This window comes from Parasteatoda tepidariorum, chromosome X1 (genome assembly GCF_043381705.1).
Source record: "Parasteatoda tepidariorum isolate YZ-2023 chromosome X1, CAS_Ptep_4.0, whole genome shotgun sequence".
In the NCBI taxonomy this organism is placed as follows: Eukaryota; Metazoa; Arthropoda; class Arachnida; order Araneae; family Theridiidae; genus Parasteatoda; species Parasteatoda tepidariorum.
Window position 1 is genome coordinate 47,614,662 of NC_092214.1, and position 15,585 is coordinate 47,630,246.

The following is a 15,585-nucleotide window of genomic DNA, read 5'->3' on the forward strand; positions in this document are numbered from 1 at the left end:
ATTTTATTGAGCTAGAATAAATAATATATGCATTGGAGTTTAATTAAATAATATAGCAGCTGGAGTTTAATTGCTAGAGTTAAATTATTGGTTTAATAAAATGGAGTTTAATTAAACCATAAAGCAAAGTAATGAATGAGAATAATTTAAATAATTGAAACCGCAATAATTTGCTTAACTCACTTTGTTTGCAGTGACAGCTTGTCATATTAGAAAGCCTTTTTTTTTATTAAATTTATTTCGAATCAATCAATAGTGTTAATTAATTATCTATTTTCTATTTATTTAACTTAATGTAATCTGCAATGCATTGAAAAATAATTTCAGAGATAAGAACGAATGAAAATCTGTATGAAACAAAATATGAACGGAAATAATAAATAAAAAACAAAAAAATTGAGATAAGCGTCATTTGGTTAAGTTATATCAATTCCACGGTTTTGTCTCACACTGAATTTAAATGTAACCATTTTTGATTTTACACCATTCATGTTTTTCGATCTACTCCTTTTCTCACTTTTTTCCGATTCCATCCGTTCTATCATTTTTCATAGTTCACATATTCAATATGTGTTGCTGATTTTTTCAGTATTTCTACATTATGCATTATCACGTGCATTTTACGGTTCATTACTTCCAATGATTTTGACCATGTATTTCTATTTACATTTAACTTGACTGTATTTCTATTACGTTTAACTTGACATTACTTAGTTTTGACGTACTTTGCTTTGCCCATAGATAAAAATTTCCTCTTTTTCACATTTAAAATCTTACATTTATAATCTATAATAAATTCTAACCACCGCTAAAGCGACTTTTTATCGAAAATGTTCTGTTCAGCAGTTTAGTCTCGATTCAAATGTGTTTTGCACTGCAAAAAATCTGAAAAAAATTAAGGCAAAAAGTACTGAGAGTCAGGTGCATTTACTTTTAACTGCAAATTTTTCGGAACAAAAATCTAATAAACCATAATTTTTACAGTAATATTTACTATAAAATCACTGAATTGAAACACTATAAAACCACCTCAACCGCAAAAATGCATATTGTTTTGACAGGGTTATTTACCCTACCTTATTTCAGAATCTTTGTGTGCTCATACGTCTTGAAAACTAAGGAACCCAGAACTTAAACTCATAAATTGAAGGGAAAAAAACTGATGTCAACATTCCTTAAAATTTCTGTAAAATTCGAGAAGTACGCTAATTTATACAACCAGATCCCTTCTTTGAGAAAAAAGAACAGTACCGGCAATTATAAAGAACTTCAGAAAAGTTAGCAGAGTTGATCCTTCATTCAAACGGCCAGTTCCGATTTTCAATGAAAAAAAAAAAAGCTTGGTGACCGTAATTGTAACTAACTATCAAAATTAGTAGAATTGACCGTTAAACTAAACAGCAAGCTACCCTCTTCGAGAAAGCTATCCTTATGTCCACCAAACATTAAAAAAATCTATCCATTATGAACAACTGTTATTAGCTGTTAGAGATCACATTAATAAAAAATAGATTAATATTCGACATTATTGTAATTATTTTATAATTTGAGGAAGAGAGAAATTAAAATTAATTAATTTAAATTAATCAATATGTATATGTTGACTTATGATTAATATGTATATGTTAACTTATGATGAACTTGACTTACGCAAACGTAGCGTTCGTTCATATTTTTTCGCTGATGGTAGATTGCTAATACTTTTTTTTAAATTTAAAAATATAATGTTTATTTTATTATTGTATATTAATTTCATAATTTAGTAACAGATTTGAATGTAATATTAGGTTAAACGAATGTCATGTCTTATTAAATTATGATGGAAAAAGCTCATGCATCTGCTTTTTAATTTTATTGTCTATTTGTTTCATTCGTTAGTTGATTCAGTTTCAGTAATATATATAAGTATGCATACATTTGGAATAACATATTTATCAATTTATAAACTATGTATTTTAATAACTAAACAATAAGAAAATTAAATGAAAATTTAAGTTTTAAAAGGCATCTTTATATTTTCATGAATATTTTCATGGATATCTTCATATTTTCATGGATATTTTCGTTATCTATGAAAATATAAAGATACCCATTAAAACTTAAATTTTCATGAATCATAATCTTTTAACATCAACGATTTTTTTAAATATTTTTGGTCAGTACAAAGAGAATAGAGTTGCCGAATGCGTACCCAACATTTTTGAATATTTTAAAACAATTCAGTATCACATATATTGTATCACTATAAAAAAGTCTTTAAACTGTATCCAGTAAGCTGAAACTTTAACCTGGTTAAGCAATTAGATAATTTTGCTGTTTTAAAATTATTCGTCGCAAAACGGCTGACTGATCATACTTACTAAACACATAGTTTTCTTTGAATAATGAACATTATTGATTTTTAGTCATATTATTTATTTTTTTTTCATTTTTTCTTATTTGTTTAATTTAAGAAGAGTAAATACATATTGAATGGAACCCAAAAAAACTTTTATAGTTTGCTTCGTTTTTAAATGAACAAAACATTCCTGAACTACAGTTTTATTTTGATGTTATTAGCTTATTTTTACTCATTAATTTTTTGAAAACTACCCTTTTGAAAATATATTAAGTTAAAAGTTGTTGAAACTGATTTTTAACTTTAGCGCAACGAATGACATATTGCTGTAGCATAATTTGTTTTTGGAAAAATGCCTAGATATGCTTTATTTTTTACTGCAAATACTAAAAATCGAAAATTTTAAAAAAATTCCTAAGTTGTGCTATTCTTAGAATCATCATGTAAGAAAAAAAGTTCATTTATTAACTTTAGTTTTTTATACTAATATAAAATATATTAAAACGGTTTTGGAATTCAAAGCATTCTAAAGCTGTAAAGCTGCTCACCTTTTTTACATATTTCTTCATAATGTTCCTTTGATAATTGTTCCGTTGAACAATCTCAATAATCTGAATAATTTAAAAAATACATTTCCAAACAGTTTAGAGCAGGACGGAAACGTTTACTTGATCGAGATATTTGACTTTGCAACTATTTAATTTCATGGGTCATTTCGTGATGTCTCCTTACCTTGATATTTCAAAAAAAAAAGGAATTTTTTTGAAGTTCTCAAAAATATTTTTATGGCTAGCAGTAAAAAAAATTGAGCTGCCTTGTTTTGTTTTAGAATATTATGACTGATTATTATTTTTTTATTCCAAGAGCTTTTACCCTTATCTTACGTAAAACATATTTTATTATAGCGCTAAGAATTTTATTATAATATTCTGCTTTACCGGTGTCTCAGATTGAATGTTTTCTAAGAGCTATTTGTTCGAAAATTAGTATATCAGATATTATTACCTTTTCCGTCTCGATTTCACAAATTCATGATTTTACAAAAAAATATTAATTTTTGAAGTACTAAAATTATCCATGATACTAACTAGAATAATTTAGTATAACTTGATTACATGAAATACAACTAGAATAAATCTTCCGCAAAATATGGCACAAAATATAACACTCCACGTTCTGTATCTTATTGATTATTCATTCACTCTATATCGAAATATAAATATTTTAGTTTACTTCATATACTGCATGTAATTTAATTTAAACCTTCGTGCAATTTTAAAAACTTACATCATTTATAAATATTTCCCTAATATTATTATTCAAATTGTACCAGTGCATAACTATATTCGATCATTTCAAAAGTAAAGTGCAAAGGATTATAAGAATACGTGGGATGACATTAACTAATAAGAAAGAAATTTTAACGAAATTGCCAGCAAAAGGGAAATAAATAAAGATGATGGCCAATTGATATAAACGAGATAAGATTATAAGATGAGAGAAAAACGAAACGTAAATGAATTTAAAATTTTTTTTTCATTTTCTGGTGAAAAGAGAGTAAGAGTTAAATGAAGTATTGTGAAAATAGTAATATTTGTTATTTTAGTTCATAGTTTCCAAACTTTTTTGGTCCATCTTCCATTTTATAAGACAAACATTTTTAGTCCCCCGGAGAGAAAATTTTTTTTTCATTATTTAACATTTTTGATAAGATATAATCGAATAATGCCGTTAATATACTAACGTTTTCATTTACAAATGCGTTGCAATTAAGAATTAATTTCAGAAATCATATTAGGGGTACTAGCATCGATACAGGTTCGATATATCGCCCTGCAATTCAAATAATCAATTAGATATTATGGTTTTAAAAATTAATTTCATTGTGGACAACAACAACAAAAAAATTATTGCTGTACAAGTTAAAGGTAAAACACGATTAAATATCCTTAGAAAATCTGATAAGTCTCAAGTGCGATAAAGCTGGCGTTAAACGTTTTCTTTCTGCAACAATAGGATTATTTCTCTACAGTTTGGTTGCTTGCCAAGAGGCTAAAAAGATATTTTTTTCTTCATGAACTTGCAAAGTTATCTAGGTAGCATCTAAAGTTACCATCAGAATTTTTAAATTGGACTAAGAAGTTGAGATTGAAAAACTTTCCCATTACAGTACAGAACTAATTCTTATTTTCTTATTTCTTCGTTTATTTATTTATATCTACATATATATACATGGAAAAATTACAGAATAATGAAAAAAGGGAAGGGGAGAGTAATTTTGAAAAAAAAATGAAAATCCTGGTGAAAAAAAGATATAATCTCTTCATCATCTCACACGAATATATCCACTAAAAGTAGTGCTTTCTAATACTGCATCAATATAGCCAAAGCAAAATATATCAATACAATAGTGTGAGGACCACTCAAAAAATTTTTTTGAAGAAAGAGAATAAAACATATTAAGTAATGAATATCACGTAAAAAGCAAAGTGCAAATGAAAAAAATTTAAAATGTAAAGAAAAAACACATAAAAAAAATATAAAACGAAATCTATAAAGCTAGTTTCGAATTCAAATGAACTTACATAAACTGGAAAATGAATGATTTAAGAATGATTTAAAATATTTTCGTAATAAGATTGCCAGATAAGATTGCCAAATAGGATTGCTTTTCTCTAAATTTTGAACTTATTTCATGATTACAAAATATGTGAGCAGAAGCGGTAAAAGTCTAAATAGAGGGATTTGTTTTATAGTGCGTTCTTACTGCAGTACTGAAGCGCGTTTCATTTGTTAGTACCGAGGATGGGCAGGAAAATGGATGTGCGCTGGGTAATATTATACTGGACAGTTTAAAGAAGTCTATAATTAATAAACTTGATATTTAATTATACAATTTTAATGATTTTAGAAAATTAACTTTGATTTAAGGAAAAGAGAGAGAGAGAGAAAGAACCATGAATCACCTGTTTAACACATGTTTTTAGCCACTGATTTCGCCCGAAATGGATTTGCACATGATAAAAATTATATGAATTAGCAAAGAAGTATTTAGTAAATTTATTTACGATAACATACAATTAACTCAATGATTTTATATGGAATTTAATTACTTTACTCAGGAATCCATTGTTTTTTGAATAAATAAACATTATTATATATTGTTTTAATTAATTATATATATATTTCGAATTTCTCTATTCAACAAATTTTTATTTGAGATCCACTTTCCCTATTTAACTTCTATTTTCCCTATTTAAAATTACTTTGCAGTAATAATTTTATACAGCAAATAAATACAGTCAAAATTTTATGCATAAATTTAACTGTTTTTAGTTGAAAATGTATGTAGCATGATAGTGTAACACTGGACGATGTTTTGCTCTATTCTTGCTTTCCATGCAGATTTCTTTTATAGTTAATATTTATGAAATAAATAGTAGTTTACAAGATAAAGGTGCATCCATCGCTATTTTAATTATGTCTAGAGTTTATGAATTTAAAACCTGTTTTGTGCATGTGTATATATGTACTAGTGTTATTACAAAACAAATATTCAAAACACTTTACAAATTAAGTCAAATAAAAATTACCTACTATATTTAGCCTGACAGTTTATTTATTTATTTTTAAAGAAAATTATTTCTCAAAAATTATCTATTTACCTCAGTAGCATGTTTCACAATTTGATCGTCAAACCTATTTTATATAGCTGCGAAGAAAATAGTTTAAGTTCTCTCTTAAACTCAATATTATGTGTAGGAAACGCTACAATAGGGAATTATGAGTATCACGTTTGATTCTTTAAGAAATTGAGAGTACTAGAGGTGTAAAATGTTTTAAGTTCTTTTCAAAGAAATAAAATCTTTATACTTCGAGATAGGCAACGCAGTAAAAGTATTTTATTTCTCACTTTTTTGGCATTATACCAAAGAGATTTAGCTATTTTCTATTTAAAATACTATTACGAGATTTTTTTTATAGATAAATATTAAAATAATACTTTTTTGTTTATATTGAAATCATTTTAATATCATTATTAAAATAAGTTGCAAAGCGTTTTAATGAAAAAAATTAACAGAAACAAATAATTTAATTCATAATATAATTTTTAGCACTTTGAAATTAATATTAATATTCACATCTGTAATAAAATTCAGTTCATAAAGTTTAACTTCATTTATTTTATTTTACTATCAATGAACAGTAAAAACTCCGTTTTATATTATTGCACAAAATACCGGAACTTTGGGTGCATCATTAGTAAAATCCATTTTATCGAATCGTTATTGTAATATATTTTACTGTTATTTTTACTGTAATATATATTAAATTAGAGTGGTTCAGTAATTTCACGGTAATTAATATTGCAAAAGTCATGGTTTATCAGTATTTTGTTTCGCTAAAAAATTGATTCCGGTAAAAATGGAAAACTATAAAAAGAACCGGAACCCTTTGCTAAAGCACAACAGTCTTTCCTTTGCTCCCCTCCATAACTTAATTTTGAAAGTGCCTTAGAAAACAAAAAATTTCTTGAGTCAAATATCGAGACAAACTCGTCTTCCTGGTGGACTATTTGCGTGAAATCAACTTGCGCTTAAAATGTATAGGACGGAAAGAAAAAAAAGACCTGTTGAAGTTAGCCCGACATTCATATACAACTTAAGGCAATTAGAGTTAAATAGCCTTAAGTTGTATATGAACGTCGATATATTGCATCGACGTTGGGTTAAATACCACTGTTCTTATTAATTTAATAAAAATAAAAAATAATTGCTATAATTTTTTATTCGTTCGATTTTAAAACAAAAAATACACTCCTGTTGTTTCAAAATTCCTATTAAGGGATTTAAACGTAGCAATCAACCTCTAGTACCTTAACAAATCATGTGGGTTAACACTTCATTACGTTATTAGGATCATAAATGTGTTTAGGCTAAAAAATTTGAAAATGTGCATTGCTAAAAAAGTGTTTAAAATCAGCTATTTTGACGTCTGTAATTTAATTCTATACTGAGAAAAAAATCTAACTTAACTACCAGAATATGATAAAATTTACCGTATTTCTGGATTTATGGGAACACCAAAAAACTAAGTATTTTTTACAGAAGCGCTTTGGAAGTGATTTCTGTAAAATTAGCTGTAAAATATGGTTTTATAATATGTGATAAAATTTGGTAATTTTAACTTGATACCTTGATACGCCATTTGCTCGGTTAAAATTACTTTACAATTTTAAATTTTTTTCTAAATGCTTTCTAATAAGAACTTTAATTTTGAAAACTGGAATTTCCGGAAAATTATTACCATATTAACGGTTAAGTAAATGGTTTAAATATCGTATGTTTTGGTTTTATTATCCAGAATTATGTTTTTTTTTTTTACCCAAAATGTCTTAACCATACAGTACGGTAACGTTGTCAGATTTTTTTCTCTGTGTGAAAAATTCTTTTTGCTTATGACAAAATGTGCGAAAAACTTTAGCTCATTTATTTTCTTTTTTGTCCAGTGTAAAATGGTCGATCGTAAAATACCTACTTTTTTTAAATAAAACTTTCATTTTGCAACTTTATTTATTGATTTGTGAAGATAATCGTCAACTTGCATTGCTCTGCGATACATTTTTATTCCTTCCTTAATTTAAAAACAAGTTAACTTAACTTAAGATAGTTTAACTTTATCATATGAATCATAGTTGAAAAATAAAAGTAATTTAAAAAAAAGTTTATCATAGTTGAAAAATAAAAGTAAAAGCTTCAAATTGAAATCTTTTGTTTATTTAAACTTGTTGCTTTCTTACATTTGAGTTTGATATGAAACTTTTTCATAAAATTGATGACCGGATAAAGTTCTTATATGAAGTTATATTAAGTGAAAACATAGAATTTCATTTATAAAATAATTTACATTTACTATGATATTAAATGAAAGTTTTTTATGATTTAGATATTTTTTTAAAAAAATTTCGAGTCATTTTGTAATAATTTACATTTATTATTTTAATTCAAAAAGAATTTATAAATACTTTGAATGAATTAAATATGTTCTTTGTTCTTTTAACGTCTTACGTTTCTATTTAACTATTTTAGCTTAAAAGCTGTAGTTTGCAAGATATGCAGATATGTGAATTGTTTCATTTGATATAGCTAAAACACTTCTTTACGTTTTCAACATTTATTCATCGATTTAATTTCTTAAATTTTTGCTTAGATTTTATTCACGCCTAATTCCTCTTTTTTATTAAAATTTCTGCATGAATAACGTAATTTATTTTCTGTAATATTAGAGACAAATTTACCCTATTATGTTTGCCGCTTTACGTAATTGAAAAATAAAATATGCACATATTTTAGAGAAACCATTAAATCAATATTAAATTTCTACCTAAAACATGCGCAATGTAACACTATTTTTCATTTCCATTTACTTTTCTGTTAGAATAATCTAGACATGCATCAAAAATCTTTTTTCTTGCTACTTTTCCCAAACAATTTATCCAGGATTGAGCATTTATCGATAAAAATATTTTATACTGAAAACCGGCACAATCAGAGAAGTGATTATTTGAAGTAAACATCAAGTCTAAAGTTTATTAGTTTAATTAAAGCAGTGGGGCTTTCGTAAAGTATTCGGGCAGAAAGCTGGAAGTGAGTTTTTGGAATTTCTTCACCAGCTAAATTGTTCGCCAGTTAATAGTTGAACACATTTAATTACATAATTAGTCATGCATCTTCTGATTATAATTTTGAAACAAATATACATTACATTATAACTACCATCGAAGAAATGTTGTTATAACTGAAAAGCAGAAATTATTTTTACTGTTACAAAAGTCGCTTATTTCATGGTTAATTTGTTTTTTCATATTGTTCAAAAGCAAACTTATTTGAATATATAAGTATTGAATTATTATTTTTTTAGTTTTCCAATGTACGAAATATTTTCATTTTACTAAGGATTTTTTTTTCTCCCCGGGTTGGTTCTACCTGTTAACAAGATATTACACTAATGTATGTATTAACCGTTGCAACTTCTTTTATAATTTAAGTTTAATTAAGATAAATTAAAAAAACTTATTTGATTCGCTGATGAGCTGTTAAGAAAGTATAACTCAAAAATACCTGACGATTTGAAAAAGCCATTAAAAGAGAGATTGAAGTGCATGGTTCTCTGAGTTCTGCTTAGGAAACCAACATCTATTAACATGAGATGTAAAAATTATTTAGAAGGTTAAGTTAGAAAGAAAAAACAGAATAATATGCCTCTAGGGAAAATTGTTCCATTGGTTATTCATAGTTTATATGCAGTTAAAGCCATTTATATCTTTAAAATATAAATTAATGTGCGATTAAGAATAAAAATAGGCTTGATCACACGAAACCTACTGCATTAAAATTCAAGGTGTAAAAAAATGTGAGTGAAAATTTCTACTTTATGCCTTTACGGTATTTCTTAGGCAAATATTTTTCTTGATGCATTATACTTCTTATCACCATAGTTTTTTAAATCACCACAGTTTTTCATTATTTATCGTAATATTCCTTTCTGAATTCCATAACAATTTTATATTTTATTACAATTCAATAAACAACTATTTAGGTAGTAAACTCAAAATAATCAATGATTCCATAAAATTACAAATTCAATATATGAATTGAAATATTTTCCTCCTTTTACAATCAAACATATTAATTTTGTAATTGAAAAGGTTGTAATTGGTGAACCATGTACTTTCTTACCCGTGAAAAATTAAAACTTCTGTTCAGTTAATTAAAAATTTGTTCAGTTAATTAAAAAGATGCCAAATGACCAACTCAAGAAAAATTGTGTTTCTCTCCACAATGCACATCAGGGAGGGGGGGGGGGTAAAAATAAGAGAAATCAAATTCTATTAATATAAAACTTTCAGATAAACACTATAAACCTAATTTCCAGTTTTAAGTTGAAGAAACAAAATCAATATTTATTTAAAAATTTTAGTATTTAACATTTAGTAATTTTTTACTATTAATTAATCCTTTTAGATGGTAATAAAAAAAATCTCACTGTTTGAACAAAAATAATATCTTTTTAAAAATAACTTCCAATACTTTTTGTACTAACATGCGTGACTTTAAAATTTGTTTAGTTTTTATTTCTTTTGGTTTTATCTGCTAATATCGCCGTTCGATTTTGACATATTTTACTTATATTCTTGTCTTCATTTTTGTTTAATTCAATTTTCATACTTATATTAGACTTCCAATATTTATTTATCTTTCCATTAAAATAAATTACACAGAAAACGAATGAATTTAAAATAAAATCCTAAGTGATTCAAGTCCACTTAGTTGGAAAAAAAAGTTTCACAGTTATAAAGTATTCATCTCTAATCCAGTAATAAACAAATTCAGTGTAGTTGACAAAAGTAAGTTTTTCTTCTTCTTTTTCTTCATGGTTAGCAGGAAAACACAGATCACACAATATTCAATGCACCAATGCTTGATTAGGAAGCAAATAACAGAAGGAACAGTTTGCTATAACTTTAAAACTATTTAATAAAATATAAAAAAAATTGAACACTTAAAAATTTATAAAAAAAGTGGTTTAAAATTTGAAATTACTCTTTTATTCTACGCATACGTGGAAAAAAATAATTTTTCTTAATATAATTTTGAAGTGAATCGTATTTGCCATTTGTGGAAAAAGTCCGACTCGAATATCTCAAAATTTAAAAAGAGTCAAGCAATTTTTAAGGAGTTTTTGAACTTTTTGAAATAAACTAAAAATGATAAGGGGTTTTCTGCAAATGATATTTTGTATTACAAGACAAAATTAAATAACAAATGATAACACCTTACAATAAACGTTCATACACTGAAGTATGATTGTGTAAAAAAAGAAAAAATAATTTTATTAAATACTTTATTTTTATTTTAAAGACTTTTTTATCCCCAACAATGCCGGTGTCATTTTAAATAAATCCTGTTTAATAGAACAAAACGAAATTTGTGGAAACCCCATTTTCATTTTGAGCTTTCTTTTAAAAAGTACAAAAACTGCTTAGAAAATTTCTTGAAACTTTTAAAATTTTAACGATATTCTAACCGGAGTTTTTTAATTGGTCGTCAAATACGATTCACTAAAGAATTTAGAAAAACAAATTTTAAATTTTCCCTCGCATGTGCAGCATAAAAGAATTATTTTAATTACCCATATCTTGCGAAGTTTTAAGCAAATGTTTCTCAAATTTTAAATTACTCCAAATTTTATTTTAAATTTATTGAATATTTTTAAAGTTATTGCAAACAAAAAACGCAAGATAAAATAGCATATTTCTTATAAAAATTTCTATATGTCCATAAATATATAAGCTGTTCACGAAATTTAGAGAAACTATTGCATATTATAACCAAAGTAATTGTTACAATTTATTGCAATTTATTTTGACAAATGGTGTTCAAAAACACTTTTTTCTGTCTGTAATTTGTTGTCAGTCTTTTGCTCCTCTAAAAGCTTTAAACTTTATTTATAAGTATTTTAAGTATTTTTAAGTCTTTTTCATAAGTATGAGAAATCGCATAACCTAAACATTTAGAAATTTATAAAATGTTTAATTAAGTATATTTTGATGAAGATCAAAAAATTATAATATATATATATATATATATATATATACATTTAAAATTTTCTTACTCATTACTGGAACAAATAAATTATTAGTAATAATTATAATTTGCAATTAAAATATGTTTACTTATTTTAATATTACGTTTCAAAAGATGTTCAATACTTTATAACTATAGTTAAATGAAGCACTTTGAATCGATTACAAAATACCGTTTAAATTTTTATCGTAAACTGGGTATTTAAAATTATTCTTTTGACAGTGTAATTTCTGGAGCAAATTTGAGAATAAATTTATGAAAACTCAACTAATTACTTCTTTACATTCAACTGCAAAATTAAAATTAATTCCTAATAAAAAATAAGTTTCACATTTTTCATATTTATATCGTTCTCCTGATTTTTTTAAAAAATAAAATAGCAATTTTTCTTTTTTTTTTGCAGCTATAATACTCTGCATTTTAATTGAATAATTATTACCTACTATTTTGATATTAAACGTTGCGTGAAAGAAAAGTATCCAAATTTGTGAATTTTCTCCTCTGATATATTTTGTTCTGCAAGAGGGCGCCGGAGAAGCGGTTTCAAAAAGTTCTTGAAACTTGTGTGAGTGGCAAGACTTCGGGAGTGGGGTATTCCCTCTTCGCTGACTACACTTCGGAAGGGTCAGCTGGCTGGGTACACCGGCAGCCCTGGGTGCTATCGGCCCAATTTTTGGATATGGGATGCTCACAAACAGGTCGTATGGAAGTCGAGGTCAAAACCGACGGAGGTCACGAGGGGGTCTTACGTCGAGGACGAACAAGGTCATCGACGCCGTTCCACAGCGCATTGCGCCACCTTCAACGATCAATAGGTAGACGCCATTAGATGATGTACACTGCCTTCTATTTGGCAAGAAATCGCGCTTTCTTTTACATGCTCACGCCAGTTGGCGATCAGAAACGAGCTCTTTGAGGATGCTAACCAAGATCGGCGGCGAGGGAACGGCTCTTGAGCTTCCTCGGGATGTATACGGCGAAAGTTTCCGCTCTTCGTGGCTTATTCTTGCCAATTGGCTCTTAGAAGGCGAGATTGAGTCGATGAAACCTCCCTCGAAGAGGAATCACTGAAATAATTGAGTTGTTCTCTCGTTTCTAAACAGGGAATAGTGAAAGGACTGACTGCTTGTTTAATAGCTGGGATATTAAATACGTGCTCATTCACTATTTCTATAGTTGTGAATGCTTTGTTTGCGTGCCTTCAAATCAACAATTGTTCATTAGTGTTAAGCGAGGAGTTGGATTTTTTTTTCTTTTTGTGAAATCACGCGTAAATGTAATTTTTTATTTCGGCATTATTGTAACAGAATTTTGGCGTAGTGAAAAGGAATTAAAAATTTCTCGAAAGAAATCTTTTTCAAGTTATGAAAAAAATATGTTAATTTTTTTTCGAAAACTATACCTAAATTACAAAGAATGATAAGAACATTTAAAGTAATTTGTTACATTTTAATTCATTTTTATAAAATAAAATAAACTAAAAGAGAATATAGAAAATTTTTTAAGCTAATGTTTTATTTTTTGTAAGTTAACTTAGAATCTGAAATTTTTTTTTTTAATTCATATCATTAAAAAATATACGCAATTATCTAAGACCACTTTAAAATTTAAAAAAAAGTAAAAGAAAACATAGGTTTAGTGAATACAATTTCAACTTTGTCTCTAAAAGAATATTGTTTCGAAAATATTACAGTGTAAATTGATAAATTAGTCACATTTTAAACTGATATTATCTCTTCTTATTGACATAATCATTGAACGGTAAGAAAAATAGAAACGTCGTGAGACAATGAAAGAACTTTTTTTCTTAAGTCTTGATTTTTATATTTTAGGCATCGTAGCTGAATGGTATATTTAGGATATTTAGGATATACTAAATTATTTCTTCTGATTTAGATTTCAAAAGTTTGGGTGTCGGAGAAAGCCTCAATTTGAAAAATATGCTTCTATAATTTAGTTAGAAGTCGAATGTATACTCATGATTATAAATTTAAGATTACACGCAAATAAAGGGTTAAAAACAAAACAAACTTTAATTATTTATTAGACCTATTTATTAAACAGAACATAAAGAATAAAAAAAAGATGATGTATGTATGACACCATTCATAAAAACTATAATTTTTGCACCCTGGAGCAATTATTAAAAATTGCTCCTTTACAAAAGGTTATTATTTTATGGTTCGCATGATGGTAAATACATTGCATGCCCCCCATGCCATGAAATACAGTCCGTATAATGCCTAAGCATGCTGAGTATCAAACTATTGAGCTGATCTTTCTATTTTTATCTATTTATTTTTTTATAACCTTTGTTGGACATCTGACCCAAATTTGAGTTTATGAATACAGATCTTCAACTCCGTAACTTAGAAATTTTGAACCCAATCCACTAGACAAAGGAACTCTTGGATTAAATATTGGGAGAAATCGAGCCTCAGTGGAAGTCTTTTTGGTGGAACTCACAAGCATTTGAGTTATTTAGAGAGGGAAACCCCCCAAAACTTACCACGGTTAGCCTGGCAATAAGGGGACTCAAACATATGATTCGTCTACCACTGAGGATATGCAAGCCAGGGGCATAATTCGTATCAACCAGCTGAAATTCGTATTGACCATCACTGAGATTCGAACCCGGGATACCTCAATGGGAGGTGGGAGTTCTATCCCCTGAGTAACCACGGCTCTATGAGCTGATTTTGAGGAAGACTATACCACTCAGCGGGTAATGCTCTTCAAAGTTCCAGTACAGTTCATGTAAGAGGTGGTTGAGGGGCTGCAACTCATCGACCAATTATGTCTCACGCACGCCTTATCAGATTTAAGTCAGGGGAGAATGCTGGCCATCCCATACGGGTGAGATCCTTAGATTGGAGGAATTGGTTTTTGATGAGAACGCTAAGAACGAGCTCATTTTCCTCCATAAGCACAAATTTTGTACTCATGGCACTCCTGTACACGTTGTTTCGGAAAGATGTCCTGACAAATTTGGACAGTCATGGTTCCGATTTGAAATTGCAAATCTGTTCTGGAGCCCAGTACAATTTTCCGCAAACGAGCAACAGTAACGGTGTTTTGTCGTTCAATAATTTTTCTTGGTTGTAGCAGGTACCTGGCTTTCCTTATATTAAAGTCCCACTTGAATCAGACTGCAAGCTAAACCTGGATGAGTCGGAAAACATCCCACATGCTCATTGTGACGATATCCATATCGCATGTTATCTACTCCTGGCTAATCACTGGAGACTGTGAATTGTTCCAAGCGGAACGCATCAGACCGGACAATATTTTCCAACCATCTGAACATGGTTTGCCTTGAAACTGTGGTACCTGTGACTACAGAGAGCTGATGAGACGGGCGGATGCTATGCTCCGTCTGCTTCTTTTGGTCGTTATTGCCAAATACCAGTCTTCACTCTGCGTTGTCACTCTGGGGTGACTTGTACTGTAACGTCTACTGACATTTCCATCATTCTGATTTTGTTGCCAAAGCCTAGAGATAACACTCTGGGAAACTCAAAGCTCCTCGGATACTTCCATCTGAATACGCCCACGTTCCAGGCGACCGGTAATTCTATAAAGTAAAAAAAAATCATCCAC

General features: G+C 28.0%; 1 protein-coding gene and 1 long non-coding RNA gene across 3 annotated transcripts in view; one reads left to right on the top strand and one right to left on the bottom strand.

Moving 5' to 3' along the window:
- The window catches only part of LOC139427150 (uncharacterized), a 32,484-nt gene extending 26,343 nt beyond the window's left edge, over positions 1–6,141 (bottom strand). The window contains exon 1 of the long non-coding RNA XR_011638309.1: positions 6,004–6,141. This is a non-coding gene — a long non-coding RNA (uncharacterized lncRNA). The remainder of the gene's footprint in view (positions 1–6,003) is intronic.
- Positions 1–15,585, top strand: part of LOC107453345 (solute carrier family 4 member 11) — a 346,640-nt gene that overhangs the window by 131,866 nt on the left and 199,189 nt on the right. The gene's annotated exons all lie outside the window — the stretch shown is intronic.